This window comes from Castor canadensis, chromosome X (genome assembly GCF_047511655.1).
Source record: "Castor canadensis chromosome X, mCasCan1.hap1v2, whole genome shotgun sequence".
NCBI classification, from domain to species: Eukaryota; Metazoa; Chordata; class Mammalia; order Rodentia; family Castoridae; genus Castor; species Castor canadensis.
The window spans coordinates 82,716,249-82,726,405 of NC_133405.1; the positions used below are offsets into that span (position 1 = coordinate 82,716,249).

The 10,157-nt window shown below is 39.7% G+C and overlaps 1 non-coding gene across 1 annotated transcript; it reads right to left on the reverse strand.

The window, feature by feature from the left end:
• Positions 1–8,040: 8,040 nt before the first annotated feature.
• LOC141420099 (U6 spliceosomal RNA) lies at positions 8,041–8,143 on the reverse strand. The gene has a single exon (XR_012444793.1). It is a non-coding gene; the product is annotated as a U6 spliceosomal RNA (small nuclear RNA).
• Between the last annotated feature and the right edge of the window lie 2,014 nt (positions 8,144–10,157).

Sequence of the window (10,157 nt, forward strand, 5' to 3'; positions counted from 1 at the left end):
TTTTATGTAAGAAAATGGGCATTACAGGACTGGAGGTGTGGCTCAAGTGGTAAAGTGTCTGCTTTGCAAGCCCAAAGCCCTGAGTTCAATACCCAGTCCCACCAAAAACCAAAACAAAAGAAAATGGGCATTACAAATTATTGACCATAATTTTAGATGTGATATACGTAAGGGTGAAATTTGTTTTTAAAATACTTTGGCAGAAGGAAAAGAAAACTTGGAATAGATGAAGCAAGTTGTAATATCTTGATAATTGCTGAATTCAGGTGCCAAGTTTATGGAGATTCATACTATTCTCTCGACTTTGGTATATGTTTAAATTTTCCATAATAAAAACTTTGAACTCTCCAACAATTCCTCCTCTCACTTAGAAAAACTATCCGAAGTCTTGCTCTGGTTCTATGAGCTCCCATTGGTCTTAGTCCATGTCTTTCTCTGTTACCTTCTGTTCCATCTGGTCCCTCTCCTTGGCCTGTTCTTCTGAGGTCAGCATGAGTGGCTGCCTCACCCTGTTTAGCACATTTCCAGAGGAGCCTTCCTCACTCTTCAACTGAAATTGGATTCCCCCCACCTTCCCATCCCTTTCTTCCTGGTAGTCATTATTACCTGATGGCATGGCTTGCCTGCCACATAGGAGGGGCTCCCTTAATCATGTTAGAAGAAGGAAAGGGTGGTGCAGAGATGGCTTGGATGCATGCAGTGGCGTGTCAGGACAACATATCTGCTGAGCTGCCGCTCCTCTAGGAACTCCGTGTGCTGCCCTGACCTGTGCATGTCATATGGTATGAGAGATCTCGGGGATAAAGATGAGGCATCCCGCAGACTCTGCTTGTCTTCAGGGAGGGTTTGTTTGCACAGATGCTTTAGTGCTGTGCCTGGCTTATGGCCAGGCAGTTGGAGTCCTCCTCTAGCCATCAGCGTGACTGCTGTGTTTCTGACTCACCCATACCCTGACCCAGGCCAGCCCTAAGTTCTGTTTTCTCACAGTTACTAAGGAAAACATAGGAAAACTGGTTGGCAAGAAAGAAAAAAATAACTGCACCAGGTCTTGGGAGCCAGAGTTTAGGCCTTAAAAATAAATGCCACAATGTACTCCCAACACAACAATAAAAAAATTTTAAAAAAGTTAGAGCTCTTCTTCAGACATATGCCAGAAAAAGTGGATCCCCTTGGGCCTGGGATCTCAGGGGCAGCAGTGAGTCTGATGGTCCTCAGTCCAGGAACCTTCCCCATCCACTTGCCCTCCCTCCAGGCCCTGTCCACTCTCCTGGTACGTATCCTTGATACGTTCTTGTTACTGCAGCACAGGACAGAAGTGAGCTTGGGCCTATGGAACTTGAGGGAGGCTTGCTGAGGGAGGCCTGGACTGACACTTCAATTCTTTTCAGCTCCACAAATTCTATGGGACCTTGACCCTTGGTTTTGCCACACATTTGAATAATATTGTTGTGTCATTGAGTTGGGGTCCTGCTTTGGCCTAGAAAGCATCTGGGTCAAGGAAAAACCTTTGTAGACCTTGAGGATGGCCCCTCCATCTTCTCCTGAGGGACGATATCATGAAGAAGTTGCAAACAGAGGAACACTAAGTCCTAAGCCTGTTTTCAGAGGTTCTCTGTATTCTCTTCTATTTTATGACTTGAAGATTTAAATGAAACTGTTTAATCTAACTAAAATATATTTAGGCATGCAATATGAAATGACACGATATCTCATTTCCCAAAATAATAACTTTCCCCCTGTAGCACCACTTACTGAAGAGTCTACCCCTTCCTTATGTGTGAGGCTTCTTTCACCCGTGTTCAGTATCCATGTGCTTAGAGGTATGCATGTACGTATCATACACACACATCTGTTTGTGGACTCTCTATTCCCATCCATTAAACTATGTGTCTATTTTGCATCAGCACTAGCCACTATCCTATTTTAGTGTTTGTCAGCATCTAGCTGGGCTAACTCCTTCTCATTGTGCCTAGCGACTTTTTTTTTTTGTGGGACTGAGGTTTGAACTCAGGGCTTTGTGCTTGCAAAGCAGGCACTCTACTGCTTGAGCCACACCTCCAGTCCATTTTACTCTGGTTGTTTTCAAGACAGGGTCTCACGAATTATTTGCCTAGGCTGTTTTCCAGTTGGGATCCTCCCGAACTCAGCCTCCCAAGTAGCTAGGATTACAGGCATAAGCCACCAGCACCTGGCTGTCTAGTCATTTTTGACTGTTCACTCTTTCAGATGAATTTTAGAATAAATTTCTCAAGTTCCAAGAAAAATCCTACTAGGATTTTAAGTACGTAAAACATTTCATTTAATTTGGAAATAGTATCTTAACAACATGAAATCTCCTCATTTAGGAACCTGGTATATCTTTCTATTTCTTCACAGAATTCTGTATATGTCTCAGTAAGTTTTTGTAGATCTTTTTCCCTTTATGGTTTCTAATTGGTTGCTATTAGTATACAGGAAAAATAGATTATTGAATCTGTTATCTTGCATTAGGTACTTGAATGAGCTCTCTTATCAATCCTAACAATCTCTCAGTTTATTCGCTTGAGTTTCTAAAGTAAACAACCATATTGTTTGCAAGTACCTTGTAGTCTATTGGTTCCTGGATGAAATTCAGGTATTAAGCTGTCCTAAGGTAAACTCAGATCTTATTGGTGTGATATAAGAATGCATTGCAATGTGTTCTGAAAACTCATCTCACACTGTGGAAATAAATAAAAAGAAAATCCAAATATATCCTTTCTTAAAAACTTATCACTGAGACATGAGGATCACGAGTTCAAAGCAAGAGATGAGTTATATTATGTGTAAATTATACCTCAACTTTAAAAAATACCAGTTGTTGAAAGTTGGAATGAGGATATTAAATATAACAGAAAATATTTCTGCTAAATATTGCTTTAGTAAACGCAGGCATCCTTTATTGCCCTCAGGACCTTCCAAGTACATTTTTTGGCTAATGAAACCCTCTGAACACTGTTTGAAAGAGGGAGGAAGTGTGGGGGGAACTTGTTCAAGGTATACTGAATGCATGCATTGAATTATCAGAGTGAAATTCCCTTGTATTATTAATGTACTTTTTTCAGAAGCAAAAACGGCAAGTGAAAACTTGTCATTGTAAAAGTCATTAAATGTCAGAGTAATAAGCTATCTATCTGAGAATCATACAATTGTAACTGAATCAACAAATCAAAAATAACCACAACACAGACCTGCAGAAAAGGCTGATGAAGCAATGGAGCCCCAAATGATAATGGTTATTATCATGCATATCAGACAGAACATATGAACACATACCGATGACAATAATCTGTGCTGTGAACCAACGATGCAAAGTGTGTTTAGGAGTCTGTCCACACGTGAGTTTTTTCCAAGCAACTTCTCTGAAACCATATTATGAGGTGCATTTTTCTTTCAGAGGAACTGTGCTATCTTCTAGAAAGTATGGGTTCCCATACCAATGTTTTTATATAAAGAAAACAGTCTTTGTAGTTTTAAAAACAACTGAGAAATAAAATTGTTTCACCTCCAAAAATATAACCATGGCAAAAAACTTATGTGGAATTATGTGTAAAGTGGTATGTGTAGAAGGAAAATGAAAATCTAGAAACCCACATGCTGGGAGCTCTCTATTAGAACCAAGAAGACTTGGGGCTTTGGATATAGCTCAGAGGCAAAGTACAAGGCCCTGGGTTCAATCCCCAGCTCCAAAGAACAGCAGCAGCAACAAGAAACAAAGTAGGCTCAAATAAAAAATATTTATGTATATTGTTTTGATTTTCTAAATGTTTCATTGGGTGTTCATTTGTATTTATTAGTACTGTGAATTTGTTACAGTCCTATTTCATTGATACTTCACTGATTTCACCTAACTTTGCCAGGAACTACAACAATCTGTGCTAGGACTGCAGGTACACATCCCCACCCCTCTACCCCCAACACTCCCTACCCCCACCCCCTGCGATGTTGCAGCAACCACCTTGTTTCTTGTAGCTGTCACACCAGATGTACACTTTCTTCAGGATGGAATGTCTTCCTTTGATGTCTATTTGATGTGTTCTTAAGAAACACAATTTTTTTGTGGTACTGGGCTTTGAACTCAGGGCCCCATGCTTGCTAGGCAGATGCCCTCCCACTTGAAACCCTCCACCAGCCCTGTTTTGTGTTAGGTATTTTTGAATCTTGAAAACACCCATGAACTATTTGCTCAGACTGGCTTCAAACCACCATCCTCCTGATCTCTGTCTCCTCAGTAGCTAGGATTAAGGCAAGAGCCACTGTCACCTGGCTCAAGAAAGACAATTTTTTTTTGGCCAAAATTATTGCTTGGCTCATTATCCGTCAATGGAGTGAAGTTAAAATACTGTTTATCTTTCTTTGTTGTTTTTTGAGATAAGGTCTCGCAGGTACTCACTATGTACTCTCCCTTGGATCTGTTAGTTTGTATAATAGGGTTTTGTGGAATAGGGGGAGTTGTAGATTTTATGCTTATTTATTTATTTATTTATTGCAGTACTGGGGCTTGAACTCAGGGCCTACACCTTGAGTCACTCCATAAGCCCTTTTGTGTGAAGGGTTTTTTTTTTTTTTTTCAAGATAGGGTCTCACGAACTATTTGCCTGGGCTAGCTTTGAACCTCGATCCTCCTGATCTTTGCCTCCCGAGTAGCTAGGATTACAGGCGTGAGCCACTGGCCATCAGCTTGAGATGGGTTTTTTCCGAGATAGGGTCTCTTGAGCTATTTGCCTGGGGTTGGCTTTGAACTGCGATCCTCCTGATCCCTGCCTCCTGAGTAGCTAGGATTACAGGCATGAGCCACTGGCGCCCAGTGAATTTCATTCTTATTTCAATACAGATCATTGAACTTTCAGATGCAAGCAGTTACATTGTGGATTATTCTGGAACCAGATTACCAAGACTAGTACTAATGAAACACATAAGAAAATGCAATTATATTCATGAAATGTACCTGGACTGACTCTCTAGACTCACTTCTCCTGAGGTTGCACCTGCTCAGTAATGTGGTATCCTGTGGCTTTCCAAGTGCTGGAATTACAGGCATGAACCATCATACCTGGCTCCCGTATTTCAATTTTAAGTCATAGCTCTTGTTGATTGTTTTATTTTATTTATTTATTTTTTTTTCTTTATTCATTTATTCATATGTGCATACATTGTCTGGGTCATTTCTCCCCCTTGCTTCCAGGCAGAACCTGTTCTGCCCTTTTTCTCCAATTTTGCTGAAGAGAAGACATAAGTAATAATAAGAATGGGATAACATTTTTGCTAGTTGAGATAAGGAATTGTTGATTGTTTTTACTGATTTGACATTTCTCATATATTGGGGCAAATGGAAGGATGTTTAGTCTTGAAGAAAACTGATCAAAATAAGTGAAGAGTATTGCTGAGGTAATCAGATCTCATTATTTCCCCATTTAAACTTTTCAGTGGTTTGCCACCTAACTCAGCATAGTGTTCAAAGTACTTGCCCAGAGCTACAAAACCTTATGTAAGGACGACGTCTGCTTACCCCTCCTACACCATTCATACTGGCCTTCCCCTAGCTCACTCAGACTTCAGCAACATCAAGTTGTGTCAGTGTAAACATGAGTTTGAGGGCTACTGTGAGGATTTGATTTGAGATAAAAAGGCCTCACTGGGCTGGAGGTGTGGCTTACACAGTACAGTACCTGCTCAGCCAGCCTAAAGCCCTAGAGTTCAAACCCCAATACCACCAAAAAAAAGTCCTCACCTCTAAACAGAATTCTCTTGCTATGTTTATTCCTTTCATTTCTGTTTCACTTGCTTTGGCCTGGAATTTGAAAATACCAGTTTTGATATTATGGAAGTATCTTCTACTTCTAGGTTTTAAAAAGAGTTTAATCAGGAATGAACATTTGATTGTATTTTATGATTATTTTAGCACTGATTAAAATGATTGCACAGCTTTTCTTTGTTGATCCACTGTTGTATCATGTGAATATGCCTCACACCTTATACAAAACTTAACTTAAAATAGACCAGGGGATTAAATACAGAATGTGAAACTAGAAAAATTTTTAGAAAACAAACCATAGAAGCCAGGCATGGTCGGATATACCTGTAATCTCAGCATTTGAGAGGCTGAGGCAGGAGGATTGCAAGTTTGAGAACAGCCTGGCCTCTAGGTCCTGTCTCAAAAACAAAACAAAACATAAGACAAAATTTTGGAGGCCTAGGGTTTGGCTAAGAGTTTGTAGACATGACGCCAAAAGCAAGATCCATATAGTAGGCTGAAATATGACTGTCCAAAGATGGTCATGCCTTAATCCCCAGAACATATCAATTAGTACCTTCCCTAAAGGGACCTTGCAAACGTGATTAAGTTAAGGATCTTGATGACCTTGGATCCTCAGGATCATCTTGGCTCACCTGTGTGGGCCCCATGTCATCAAAAGTTTATGTAAGAGGGAGGCAGGAAGCTGAGACTGAGAAAAGACATGATGACAGAAGCAGAGGTGGAGAAAGGCCTTTGCTGAAAGAAGGCCATCAGCCAAGATATGTGATCAGCCACCAGAAACGGGAAAAGACAAGGGGATGGACTCTCCAGGGCCAATACCATGATTGTGTCCCACTGAGACCCCTTTACCAGCCTCTAAGCTCCTGAACTAATAAATGAGTTGTTTGAAATCATTGATTGTGGTAATTTGTTACAGCTTCAAAAGTAAAATCATACAATTCATAAAAGAAAATTTTGTAACTGGGCATCATCAAAACTAAGAATTATTTTTCTTTACAAAAGGTCCTATTGTAAAGAATAAGGAAGCCACAGACAAAGAGAAAAGATCGGCTAACCATGTGCCTATCAAAGGACTAATATTTAGAACATATAAAGAACTCATAAAACTCAACAGTAAAAACATCCATTTAGAAAATGGGTAAAAGACATGAAGATACGACACTGAAGAGGATGTACAGAAGACACAGCAGCATGGAAAAGAGTTCAACATTGCTAGCAATTAGGAGGTGCAGGTTAAAACTACATTGAAGTATCTCTTCACTTGTATCAGAAAGGCTAAAAGAGTGGGGTGCTATGGCTCACGCCTGTAATCCTAGTTGCTTGGGAGGCTGAGATCAGGAGGCCACGCTGAGCAAACAGTTCTCGGGATTCCCAAAATAGCCAGCGCAAAATGGACTGGAGCTGTGACTCAAGAGGTAGAGCACCTGCTTTGCAAGTGTGAAGCCATGAGTTCGAATTCTAGTCCCCCCCACACAAAAAAAGGTCAAAGAAAACACAATGAGAAATAAAAATTTTAAAAAAGGAAAATGACAATATCAAACATCTAAGACACAGAAACTAAATCACACATTGCTGATGGGAATGTCAAGCCAGTTACACTTAACTCAAAAATTTTTAGATGTTTTAGCAGCTTTATTTTTTTCACTTTTCTGGGATAAATGCCTGGGAGTGCAATTGCTGAGCTACGTGGTAATTGCAAGTTTTAGGGTTTTTTTTTTTTTTTTGAAGGGAGGGCGGTTGGTGGCACTGGGGTTTGAACTCAGGGTCTCACATTTGCTAGGCAGGCACTCTACCACTTGAGCCACTCCACAGCCTGCAAGTGGAGGCTTTTTTTTTTTAAAGGGCAAACTATTTTCCAGAGTGACTTTACATTCCCATCAGCAATGTGTCACCACTGTGGGAAGCTGGATAAAGGGTTCAAGAGACATTACTTTTGCAATTTCCTGTGAGACCACATATTGCTTCAATATAAAAAGCATTTAAAATTTCTAGTGTGCTTTTTTTCCCACATTTTATTTTTTAATTTAATTTTTAATTATCATATTGTACTGGAGGTACATTGTGACATTTACAAATGTGCTTACAATATATCTTAGTTAAATTCACCCACTCCGTCATTCTCCTAGTATGATTTTTTTTAACTTTAATATAGCTTTATGCTTTTCTCCTTTAAGGCTAATTTTCCTTAAGTGTCACTTTTTCAATAACATAGATTCACATACCACAAAACTCACCATTTTGCTGGTGGCCAAGGCAACAGGATCATAAGCTTTTTCTTTTAAATGGAACGTTTTCATGTCATCCTTGTGCGTGGGCCATCCTTATCTCTGAATGGTTCCAATTTTAGTACATTTACTGCCAAAGCAAGCAGAGGGTCACAAGTTTGAAGCCAGCCTAGGCTACACAGTGAGACCTGTCTCAAAAAACAAAACCAACCCCTCCCCACCAGAAAAAAGCCTCCCAAAACAAAACAAAACAAATCATGGAGAAAAACATGGTCTGCTGACAGGCTTTAGAAAAATCACTCCTTTTAAACTGTGTAACTCGGAGTGTTTAGCATATTCATAAGGTAGTGCAGCCATCGCTATCTGATTCCAGAACATTTTCCTTACCCTAAAAAAAGCAACCCCACATGCATTGCTGTCATCCCTCTCCCTCTTCTTCTCCTCCTCTTTATTTGCCTGTTTTGGACATCACAAAGAAAACAGAATCATACGATATGCAGCCTTTGTGCATGGTTTCTTTTACTATTGTTGTCAAGGTTGAATAATATTCTTGCACAGCAATACTATTAAAATACTACAGCGATATCCATGCATACCATGTATTGTTTATCCATTTGTCACTTGGCGGCTCTTTGGGTTGTTTCCACTTTTTTGCTGCTAGGAATAATTCTCCTATGGTAATCTGTATGCAAGGTTTTTTTTTTTGTGGTGCTGGGGAATCAAAGCCAGGGCCCTGTGCGTGCTAGGCAAACACTCTACCACTGAGCTACACCCTCAGCCATGTACAAGTTTTCCTACGACTATATGCTTTGAATTATTTGGATATACAGCTACAAATAGAATTGTTGGGCCATATGGTCACTTTATGCTTAATTTTTTTTGTGTGTACTAAGTTTTGAACTCAGGTCCTCATGTTAGGCAGGTGCTCTACCACTCGAGTCACTCTACCAGCCCTTTTGTGTGTGTGAAGTGTTTTGTCGAGATAGCATCTCCTGAACTATTTGCCAGGGCTGGCTTTGAACTGCAATCCTCCTGATCTCTGCCTCCTGAGTAGCTAGGATTACAGGTGCATAGCTTATGCTTAGCTTTTGGAGGAAATGTCAAACTGCTTTCTAAAGTGGCTGCACTATATCACACTCCATTAAGCCATGGCTGAGGGCTCCAGTTTCTCTGCATCTTAACCAGTACTTGATACTCTGTCTCTTTTATTATGACCATCCTAGTAGGTGTGAAATGGTATCATGGTGGTTTTTATTTGTATTTTCCAATGATCAATGGCTTTTTTTTTTTTTAGTACTTTTTCATTTGTATATCTTCTTTGGAGAAATATCCATTCAAATCTTTGCACAATTTTAGACAGGGTTTCCCTATGGAGCTCAGACTGTCCTTCAATTTGCCATCCTCAGGTCTCAGCCTCCCAAGTCCTGGTATTACAGATGTATACCACAACTCTCAGCTCTTTGCCCGTTTTTTTTCCTTCTTTTTAATTTTTATTTATTTTCATTGTTTGCCTGCTTTTAAAAAATTGTTTATCTTTTGATTGTTGCATTGTAAGAGTTGTTTATATATTCTGACTACTAGACTCTTTTCAGACACATGATTTGCAAATATTATCTCCCATTCAACGGATTACATTTTCACTTTCCTAATGGTGTCTTGTGAAGCTCAAAAGTCTTTAAGTCTGATTTATTCATTTTTCTTTTGTTGCTGTGCTTTTGCTGACAAATAAAAGAAACTACTGCCTAACCTAAGATCATGAAGTTTTATACTTATGTTTTCTTTCAAGAAAAATAGTTTTATCTTTCACTTTAGGTACTTGATCCATTTTGAGTTCACCTTTATAGTTAGTCAGGGGTAGTGGTCCAACCTCATTTTTTGCCATGTGGATATCCAGTTATCCTGGTATCATTTGCTGAAAAGATTATTTTTCCCCCATTAGATTGTCTTAACACCCTTGGTTTGTTTCTATACTCTTTTTTGAGGTGGTGTTACTGGGATTTGAACTCAGGGCCTTGGGCTTACTACGCAGGTGCTCTACTACTTGGGCCATGCCCCAGCACCTGTTCCTATGTTCTTTTTTTCCATTCTATTGGCATGCATTTTTAAATGAATTATTTTCCTGAGGCCTGACCTGGGACCACTCTGAGTAGAATCCA